This window comes from Nicotiana tomentosiformis, chromosome 1 (assembly GCF_000390325.3).
Source record: "Nicotiana tomentosiformis chromosome 1, ASM39032v3, whole genome shotgun sequence".
Lineage (NCBI taxonomy): Eukaryota > Viridiplantae > Streptophyta > Magnoliopsida > Solanales > Solanaceae > Nicotiana > Nicotiana tomentosiformis.
In genome coordinates, this window is record NC_090812.1 from 36345665 (window position 1) to 36355911 (window position 10247).

Here is a 10247-nt window from a genome sequence, read left to right on the forward strand (position 1 = left end):
AATAATTCGCAGCAATATGACCTCTATAGGTCCCAATAATACTGGCACATAACCTCAACATAATTTTTAATATGCTTTTCAGCTCAATTTCTTTAACTCATAAAACGCATGAAAAATGCCAAGATCACTTAACTACAAAATTTCACAGAAACAATTATGTCACAATTTCTATAGTACACGCCCACACGCCCGTCACCTAGCATGTGCGTCACCTCCCAACAATTCACGAAATACATATATTCAGGGTTCATACCCTCAACTCCAAGATTAGAAGAGTTACTTATCTCGAACATGCCAAATCCAATATCGAGCAAGCTAAGCAATGCTCCAGAAATTCCATGTTGCACGTATCAACTTCTAAATGACTCGAATCTAGTCACAATAATTTGACTCAGCCCACACAATTTATAAGAATTAATTCCATACCAAAACGCTAATATTTTCCATAAAATCCAAAATTATGCCCCAAAAATCACCCGTGGGGCCCACATCTCAAAATCCGACGAAACTCACAAAATACGGCAACCCATCCAATTACAAGCTCAACCATACTAGTTTCACTCAAATCCGACTCCACATCGGTATTCAAACTTGAAAAATTCGTTTTGTGACATTATAGAAATTTCCTTCTATTTCTCTTTAAGATTCAATAATCTTACACCAAAAATGAAGATTAATTCATGAAATATAATCACAAGGGAGTTAAGAACACTTACCCCAAGTTGTGTGGGAAACTTCCTCTCCAAAATCGCCCAAATCGAGCTCCAAAATGAGAAAAATCTCGGAACCCTCATTTTTAACATTGCCCAGGCATTTCCGCACCTACGGTGCCGGGGCTCGCACCTGCGCATCCGCTTTTGCAAACAAAAATGCGCGCCTGCAGAAATAGCCGGCCCTCTAAAATCTCGCATCTGCGGGCTTCGCAGATGCGTATTCCCCTTCGCACCTGCGGTCGCCTCACGCCAGCCCCAGTCCGCATCTGCGCCAACTCCTTCGCACCTACGACCTCGCAGATGCGGCAAATTCCTCGCACTGCCTAGTTCTACACTTGACCGCTTTTGCGACTGATCTCGCGCACATGCGGCTTCGCACCTGCGATCAAAAGCTTCGCAGGTGCGATCACACCAGGCAGCAACCCCAGCATTTCCTTAAGTCCAAATTTGATCTGTTAACCATCCGAATCTCACTCGAGCCCCCTCGGGACCACGTACGAACATACCAACAAGTCCCATAACATAACACGGACCTACTCGAGGCCTCAAATCATACCTAACAACATCGAAACGACGAATTACACCTCAATTCAAAATCATTGAACTTTGAAACTTCAAATTCTATAACTTGCGCTGAAACACATCAAATCACATCCGATTGACCTCAAATTTGCACACAAGTCACATTTTACATTACGGACCTATTTCAATTTCCAGAATCGTATTCCGACCACGATATCAAAAAGTTAACCCCCCGGTCAAACTTTCCAAAAATTTAACTTTCCGCAATTCAAGCCAAATTCCACTACGGACCTCCAAATAATTATCCGGTTACACTCCTAAGTCCAAAATCACCATACGGAGCTATTGGAATCATCAAAATTCAAATCCGAGGTCGTTTACATATAAGTCCGCATCCGGTTACTATTTTAACTTAAGCTTTAAACCTTGGAACTAAGTGTTTCAATTCCTTCCAAAACCTCACCAGACCCGAACCAATTACCCCGATAAGTCACACAATAACTGTAAAGTATAATTTGAGTAGTAAATGGGGAAGCGGGGTTGTAATACTCAAAACGACCGGTCGGGTCGTTACACGGTTTGAGCAGCTTATCATATCTACCATTAGTAGAGAGGCATTTAACCTTGGATGTTCAGGCCTTGGCCAACCAGTTTGTTAGATTGGATATTTCCGAGTCGAGTCAAGTTTTGGCTTGTATGGTTTCCCAGTCTTCTCTGTATGATCGTATCAGGGAGCGTCAGTATGATGACCCCCATATGTTTATCCTTAAGGATACAGTTCTACACGGTTATGCCAAGGAAGTTACTATTGGAGATGATGGTGTATTACGAATGCAGGGAAGACTATGTGTGCCTAATGTAGATGGTTTGCGTGAGTTGATTCTCCAAGAGGCTCACAATTTGTGGTACTCCATTCATCCGGGTTCTACAAATATGTATTAGGACCTGAGACAACACTATTGGTGAAGGCGGATGAAGAAAGACATAGTGGAGTATGCAGCTCAGTGTCTCAATTGTCAGCAGGTAAAATATGAGCATCAACGGCCAGGTGGATTGCTTGAGAAGTTAGAGATTCCAGAATGGAAATGGGAGCATATCACTATGGATTTCGTTGTTAGACTTCCACGGACTCAGCGTAAGTTTGATGCAGTTTGGGTGATTGTAGATAGGCTGACCAAGCCAGCTCATTTTGTTCATATGATGACTACCTACTCTTCCGAGCAGTTGGCTCGAATCTATATTCGCAAGATTGTCAGACTTCATGGCGTACCTGTATCTATCATCTTTGACCGGGGTACGCAGTTTACATCACGGTTCTAGAGGGCAGTACAACGTGAGTTAGGTACTCGGGTAGAGTTGAGTACATCATTTCACCCTCAGACGGACGGGCAGTCCGAACGCACTATTCAGATACTGGAGGATATGCTTCGTACGTGTGTGATAGATTTTGGGGGTGCTTGGGACCAGTTCTTACACTTGCAGAGTTTGCTTACAACAACAGTTACCAGTCGAGCATTTAGATGGCTCAGTACGAGGCCTTGTATGGTAGGCGGTGCCGGTCTCTAGTGGGTTGGTTCGAACCGGACGAGGCTAGGCAATTGGGTACAGATTTGGTTCAGGATGCCTTGGAAGAGGTTAAATTGATTCAGGATCGACTTCGTACATCCCAATCTAGACAGAAGAGTTGTGCGGATCGAAAGGTTCGTGATGTTGCGTTCATGGTTGGTGAGCGGGTATTACTCTGGGTTTCGCCCATGAAGGGTGTTATGAGGTTCGGAAAGAAGGACAAGTTGAGCTCGAGGTATATCGGACTTTTTGAGATTCTTGAAAGAATTGGAGAGGTGGCTTATAGACTTTCACTACCACCTAATCTCACTGCACTTCATCCAGTGTTCCATGTTTCCATGCTTCAGAAGTATCACGATGATCCGTCTCATGTGTTAGACTACAGTTCGGTTCAGTTAGACAAGGATCTATCTTATGTTGAGGAACCAATGGTTATTTTGGACATACAGGTTCGAAAGCTGAGGTCAAAGAACATTGCTTCCTGAAGGTTCAGTGGAGGGGTCATCTGATCGAGGAGGCGACTTGGGAGACCGAGCATGATATGCACAGTTTTTATCCTCATCTTTTTACCACTTCGGGTATAATTCTAAACCTGTTCGAGGACGAATATTTGTTTAAGAGGGGGAGGATGTAACGACCCGGCCAGTCGTTTTAAAAGTTGTAGCCTCATTACCCTATTTAATGCTCATTATGTACTTTATAACCGTTATGTAACTTGTCGGGGTAGTCGGTTCGGGTCTGAAAATATTTTAGAATGAATTGGACTACTTAGTTCCAAAGTTTAAAACTTAAGTTGAAAAGGTTGGCTGGATGTCGACCTATGTGAAAACGACCCCATAATAAAATTTTGATGATTCCAACAGCTCCGTATGGTAATTTTGGACTTAGGAGCGTGTTCGGAATTTTATTTGGAAGTCCGTAGTTAAATTAGGCTTGAAATGGCTAAAATAAGAATTTAAGTTTGGAAGTTTGACCGGGGAGTTGACTTTTTGATATCGGGGTCGAAATCAAGTTTCGAAAATTTTAATAGCTTTGATATGCCATTTATGACTTGTGTGCAAAATTTGAGGTCAATCGGACTTGATTTGATAGGTTTCGGCATCGAATGTAGAAGTTGGAAATTCTAAAGTTTTATTAAGCTTGAATTGGAGTGTGATTTGTGATTTTAGCGATATTTGATGTGATTTGAGGTTTTGAATAAGTTTGTATGATGTTTTAGGACTCGTTGGTATATTTGGTTGAGGTCCCGAGGGGCTCAGGCGTGTTTCGTATGGTATTCGAATTATTTTCCTTCATTTTTGCAGTGCTGGTAGCTGCTGATTTATGATATTTCAAACCTTCTTCGCTAGGCTTAGCTGGGCAGTGGAGTTTTGTTCTATGCAATCGTGTGGGGATATCCGCGATCGCGTAGGGTTAATTGGAGGCTGCTGAGTTTTTTTTCTACGCGATCACGTGAAGAGGGATGCGATCGCGTAGCTCTAGGATTCTGTGACTCGCGAACGCGTGAAGAGGGTTGCGATCGCGTAGAGCTGGAATCTTGTGCTTTGCGGTCGCGTGGACAAGTCTGTGATCGCGTAGGTCTGTAAAGTTATGCATTGCGATCGCGTGAAAGAGTTCGCGATCACGTAAGGTTAAATCTAGGCAGTGGATGATTGTGCTTCGCGATCGCGTGTGGATGTTCGCGATCGCAAAGAGTAAAAGCTTGGGCAGTTAGTTTAAGTTCTGAAAATGGGACTTCATCCCATTTTCCATTTTTAATGATTTGGAGCTCGGATTGAGGCGATTTTTGGGAGATTTTCAGAGAAAACATCGGGGTAAGTGTTCTTAACTCAATTTTGGTTAGATTACCTGAATCCATACCTTTTTTTAACATTTAATTGGTGATTTAAGTTGAAAATTTTTGAAAAACCCTCTTGGATAGATTTGAGGGTCGAAATGTTACCGGAATTTAGTCGTTTTGGTATGGTTAGACTCGTGGTTGAACGCGTTCATATTTCGTAACTTTCGTCGGATTCCGAGACGTGGGCCTCACAGGCGATTTTTGAGTTAATTTCGGGTTTTTATTGAAAATGTAGTATTTTCTTATGGAATTGATTCTATAATTTTTGTTGACTGTATCGAATTAATTATGACTAGATTCGAGTCGACCGAAGTCTGAAACTCGAGGAAAAGACATACTACTTGATTAAATTTGAGCAAGTCGAGGTAAGTGACTTGTCTAACCTTGTGTGGGGGGAATTTTCGCTATGATTGGTATTGATGTGATAATTGTAATATGATGAAAGTCGTGTACACGAGGTGACGAGCGTGTACACAGGCTAAATGTGAAAGATTATGTCTTTAAATTGTGTAGATCACTGTTGCATATTAATTAAATTATTTTACCTTGTTATATTCTTCATCATTGATTTAATTTTTATATTTTAAATTTGCTTGACCCTTTCTGCTAATTGTTTTACATGTTTAGTTGAAACTTGATTTCTTTTATTTTGTGCATTATTTGAAGGTTGATTTTATTTAATTTAAATATTATTAATATGAAGTATTTGACATTTTAAAATTTGGTATTGAAGCAACGTATTAAAAAATTTTGAAATATTATTTTTGTGGAGTTATTTATTCTCGAATATTTTGTGAGATTGTTTGTACTCATTGTGATTGAGCTGTGAGCTCCCTGTTATGGAAAATATTGTTGATATTGTTTATTTTGGCAAATTGAAATATTTGAGCACTTGAGGTGCATATTGTGATATTAATACGCATGTGGTGGTATAAGGTCTAGGTCTTGAAACGCATGCGGTGAGATAAGGGTGGCTTGATACGCGTGGCTAGTAGGGAAACTACTAGAAGTTATGCGGTGTGATAAGGGTGGTTAAACGCGGGATGCTATTTCGGAAAAAATATTTTCTTTAAAATAAATTGTGAAGGCTCCCGCGGTGATATAAGAAAATGAGATATTGTGAATTTATCTATGATTTGGGACTACGAGGCGGTACCTCGAAAGTGCCCTTGTTGATATTGATTTATGGCCGCAGTTGCCTTTGATTATTGTTGTGATTTTCTTAAAGTTGAAAAGAACTCTGTTTTGTTTTCATGAGGTATTAATTGCCATTATTTGGTGTAATTAAATGGTGACATATTACTTGATTAATTTCCATCGTCATTTTATCTTATTATATTGTAACATTTTACCATACCATTATTTATTTTCCAGTAGGGCCTGACCTGACCTCGTCACTACTCTACCGAGGTTAGGCTTGGTACTTACTGGGTACCGCTGTGGTGTACTCATACTATACTTCTGCACATCTTTCTGTGCAAATCCAGGTACATCTTACCAGCCCAGACATCGGTGAGTTACCTGTGTACGGAGACTTCGAGGTATATCTACCAGTGTCCGCAGACTTCGGAATCCACTTCTATCATTATCATGTTACTTTTTTATTTTTTCTTAAACCTTGATATAAAGAGACATTGAGGATAAATTCTTAGAAGTTTGTGACTTATTTCTATCGGGTTTTGAGAGTTGTAATTATTTGAATTGTAGTTTATTTATTTCAGATATCTATTATTATTCCGCATTGATAAGCTTACCTAGTCTTAGAGATTAGGTGCCATCACGGCCTCAGACGGAGAAAATTTGGGGTCGTGATAATTTATAGTTATATAGCTTATATTTTAAAATACACTTGTAGTAATATAAGCAAGATCTCTTTTTCTTCACAAAAAATAAGTTGAACAACTTCTGAATTTAGTGTTAGATATTTTTTAGAAATTGCAGTTATTTTATGTTATGACCTATGGACGTGGTTAAGTCTTGGAAAGTAATCTTCGAACATTAAAAAGTTTCAATAAACTTGCTCCAACAAAGCAACAGAAATCTCCTCTACCTCCCACCTAAAAGAGTAAACTAAAATCAAGATACATAAAAAGAAAAAATATCTTATGACGGGACGTTTAATTTACTTATGCAGTGTATTAATCCTATCAACCTCTCATCCTAACCATGTAGTAAGTGATGACAACTATTGAGCACAGACATATACTGATATCATAACATAACAATCTTACTCCATATTTTGAGCATCGATGAGTTGTGCGACTTATGTCCAAACTAATATTTCATGATCCATCAGTTAAAAACTTTCTAACAAATTCGCTTTAATTTATATAATGTTTGCTTTCCTTGAGTGTATATGAAAATATTATATTTCACAAGAAATCTCACGCTGAGTACTTATTAATGTTTATTGCGTCAACTTCTTAGCTCATTACAGAAGTTCAGTTCACACTGAAAGAGATGCATAAATTAATTAGGAATTTTCTAGTTTTATAGCCAGGCTATGAGATTGAAAGAAAACAATCCCAAAAAAAATAAATAAAAACTAAGCACAGTCATGTGTGATGACTCGATAGGTCATCTTTAAATTTAATAAATTATTTATGTATTCTGAGACCTCAAATAGAACTATTCATCATTCCTCGACTTGCGTGTACAATCTGTATAATTTTTCGAAAAGTTTTTATGTGAAAAATAGATTAAAATGTAAAATGGAGCTTTAAAACTCAACTGAGTTGACTTCAGTCAACATTTTGAGCAAACGGACCCTGATCAGTATTTTGACAGTTCCATTAGGTTTGTATCGTGATTTGGGACTTGGGCGTATACCCGGAATCGAATTCAAGGTCCCTAGCTCGAGTGATCGCTTTTTGCCAAAAATTAAAAGTTTAAAGGCTTAATGACTTTAAAGAATAGACCAATGTTTGACTTTATTGATACTGGGTCTGTATTTTGGTTTTGAAATCCGGTATAGCTCCATTATTATATTTATGACTTGTCTACCAAATTTGGTGAGAAACAGAGCTGGTTTGACGTGATTCGGATATCCGGTTGTTAAAAATAGAAGTTCTAAAGTTTTATTGAAAATTTTATTTGATTTGGAGTCTGATTCGTAGTTCTAGGCGTTATTTTGGTGTTTGATTGCGCGAGCGAGTTTGTATGATATTTTTGAACTTGTGTGCATAATTGGTTTGGAGTCCCGAGGACTCATGTGAATTTCGGATAGGCTACGAATGTTTTGAAACTTAAAAAATCTGGTTTTTTTGTGCTTCAACTGATTTCTGGTGTTTCCTTCTTCGCGTTCGCGAAGGTACTCTCGCGAACAGACTAGGTGGGATTTTACCCTACACGAACGCGAAGGGCTGTACGCGAACGCGAAGTGGATGAGGGGCTGCCCTTCGCGAACGCGGACAATGTATCGCGAACGTGTAGCTTTGTGGACCTGGGGAAGGGGAAACCGATCAGTGCTCTTCGCGAACGCGACACAAGGCTCGCGAATGCGAAGGGTATCTCGTGAACGCGTAGGCTATTTGAATCGTTGCATCGCGAACGCGACAGGCCCTTCGCGAATGCGAAGAAAGCCTGCCCAGTGATTAAAACAGATCAAAAACGGGATTTTTTCCATTTTTCACAAAACCTCCATTAGAACTCGGTTTAGGGGCGATTCCAAGGAGTTTTTACGATTTTGAACTGGGTAAGTGTTCTTTATCATATAGTGATTGTATTTCATAAATATATGTCTATATTCATTATTTATTTCGGATTTAGATAGAAGAAATTGGAATTTTTATAAAATCTTTAAAAAATATAAAATGAAGATTTGAAAGTCAGTCCGATGTCAGAATTCGATAATTTTTATATGGTTGAACTCGTATCGGAACGAGAGTTTGGTTTTCGTGAGTTTTTGAAGGGATTCGAGATGTGGGTCCCAATGTCAATTTTTAAAATAAATTTCAGATTTTAATCCGAAAAATTAATAAATTCGTATGGAATCAATTCCTACGATTTGTTTTGAGTACATTGAATTATTTATGACTAGATTTGAGGATTTTAGACATGAATTCGCGAGGCAAAGGTTTATTGAAAACTTGAATTTGGTTTCAAATCGAGGTAAGTGTCGTGGTTAACCTTGACTTGAGGGAGTATGATTTATTTGTTTATTTGCTACGTGATTTAATGTGCGGATACAACGTATATGTGAGGTGACGAGTACTTATGCGTTGTGGTTGAGTCAATTCATGCTGGAGGAATTTATTTCATTTTGAATAATTGTTTATTTAATTAATATACTCATGCTTAAGTTTATTGTTGGTTATTTGATCGTTATTCATGAAATTTTATTGTTTTAATTATTGTTAAATATGGTGAGAAAGAATGTAAAAGCACGAAGAGTGATGTCGTACCATTTATATTATTTATATAATCCTTGTCATGGTGAGAAAGAGTGTAAAAGTACGAAGGTTAATGCCGTGCCATTTTTGAGTGTAAAAGAATGAAGGGTGATGTCGTGCCATTTTTAGAGAGTGTAAAAGCATGAATGGTGATGCCATGCCAAAATAGAGTTAAAGCACAAAGGGTGATGTCGTGCCAAATATTATTATGTATTTATCAAATTATAGGAGGAATGAGAGTAAAAGCACGAAGGGTGGTGCCGTGCCATTTTTATATTATCAGCTGCTCATTTTATCGTTGATGAATTAATTGGCTGCTACGTGACACTTATCCTGCTGAAATTTCTATATCATTCCCCTTCGCATGTTCCCTCCCAAATTTATAAATTATTATTTATTGTGTTATTATTGTTTCATATTTGTATATACTTGTACAAGTTATTTACATATGTGTCTTGTCATAGCCTCGTCACTATTTCGTCGAGGTTAGGCTCGACACTTACGGAGTACACGGGGTCGATTGTACTCATACTACACTCTACACTTCTTGTGCAGATTTTGGAGTTGGTCCCATCGACGTACCATAGACTTGCTCGGATTCAGCTACCCAGAGGAGACTTCGGGTATAACTGCACATCGTCCGCAATTTTGAAGTCCCCTTCTATCTTATCTTAGCTGTGTATTATCTTTCAAATAACTTGAATTTTATTCAGACCATTATTTGTATTATCCTAGTAGCTCGTGTACTTGTGATACCGGATTCGGAATGTATTTTGATGATTCGATTGTTGTGGTCTTTCGCACTTTATTTCAGTAATTGACTTCCGCTTAAATTGATTTGTTTAAAAATGGTTAAGATTTTTTTAACGTTGGGTTGCCTATAAAGTGAAATGTTAGGCGAAATTACGGTCCTGAATGTGAAAATTTCGGGTTGTGACATCATGCCTCAATGTATAATAAAGAATCAAGAAAAATGTGCTTTTTAGGGATGCACTTGATTAATAAATTGCAAATAGGTTGAAAAGACTTATGAATCACATATCCTTTTGCAAGTACAAGAAATATAATATATGATTTCTAGATGTCCTTAAATCTATCAAAGAAAATGCAAAAGCAAGAAAACTTAAAAAAAAGAGAACGTTTCACTTCCAAATAGACGGAGTAACCATTACGCAAAAAATATTAATTAAGAATTATTTTTTTGATACTTGCCCA